The sequence below is a fragment of the Haliotis asinina genome, chromosome 5 (genome assembly GCF_037392515.1).
Source record: "Haliotis asinina isolate JCU_RB_2024 chromosome 5, JCU_Hal_asi_v2, whole genome shotgun sequence".
Classification (NCBI taxonomy): domain Eukaryota; kingdom Metazoa; phylum Mollusca; class Gastropoda; order Lepetellida; family Haliotidae; genus Haliotis; species Haliotis asinina.
In genome coordinates, this window is record NC_090284.1 from 15,011,432 (window position 1) to 15,012,875 (window position 1,444).

Genomic DNA, 1,444 nt, shown 5'->3' on the forward strand with positions numbered 1-1,444 from the left:
TCAACGTGTGCTGTTCTAACCTTCTCTACTTCTTTGTCCTAGTGCTTTTGAGAGTTACTACATGAAGCAAATTGTTTCATAATGACTATGAATAGTTATAATGATTATAATAACATGTGATACACTAGGCAAATATAAATAAAACTCGTTTATTGTACAGTACTTAACAACAAAGAAACGCAACTGTTTCAAGTTTCTTTTAATAGAAGACATAATCATGAACGCTACTTAGGTTTAAGAGTTGTATTTTTTAAACTTGCGTTTCTTTTACCGTACAGTATATTGTACACTGTTTGTTTTGGTACATGACCAATTTTAAACAGTGCATTACGAAATTTTCTAACACTTTATGATTACTAGTTATAAAAATAAGTAGCATCCTGTGTGTTCCTCCACCTGTTTTAATGTGGGATGACTTCAGGATATACGGAACGTACATAGGGTCCACCTATGTTTTTACGCTACATACTAAGGCTGGGACGTGTAACCCGCATACCCAGGACGGGTGGGTAATGAGTTGGACCCGGGTATCCGTATCGGTTGACGGACCCATTATGATCATGTTACTAATATGTTAAACAATGTGATATGTTATTCTTTCATGATTAAAAGGTTGCATGGTCCTTGAAGATTTAGGCATAATTTACAGTGACTTCTTTGAAAGTATAATACGTGGTCAAGATATTGAAAAACTCAGAGCTGAAGAATGTATTGCCATTTCTTGCAAATTTGATGTCAGTAATTAACGTAATGGGTGTGCAGGAAGGGTAGAGGGGATGGGATACCCAGGTAGAACCTTTGGACCCCTCAGAGCCCTGCATGTGAGTGAGTGAGTGAGTTAGAGAACAGTATTCCAGTAACATCACGGGAATCAGCGTGATCACGTGATGAATGCAGAAAACACGAAGTGATGCAGACCTTAGAAATAGTTTCAGTCTGTATTCGTGTACTGTGACCTGGACACCTTTTATCATGTTTGATACCACCTCCATCGTGAAACTTTGATAAGAAAACCCCTTGTTAAATCAAAGATCATTTTGTGTCCTACGTATGTATACATGTCTCATGTCATATGTATCTATCACAGTATGGTTATAAGAGTCTGCTGGGGCGGTGGGGTAGCCTAGTTGTTAAAGCGTCTCGCTGAAGACCCCGGGTTCGATTCCCCACATGGGTGCAATGTGTGAAGCCCATTTCTGATGTGCTACTCCGTGACATTGCTGAAATATAGCTAGAAGCGGCGTAAAACCAAACTCACCGATGCACTCACATATATTTAATCAACCGACTTAAAATCACATATGTATTAGTGATCTGTTTGTGAAAATTCTTAAAACGTTTTGTCTACGGTTATGGTTGACAAAATACAGAGCCAGAATGATTTCGTAGCGGTAAGTAAATGTGTCGTCTATCAAGAGTTACCACCCTTTGGTGACAAGCCAGT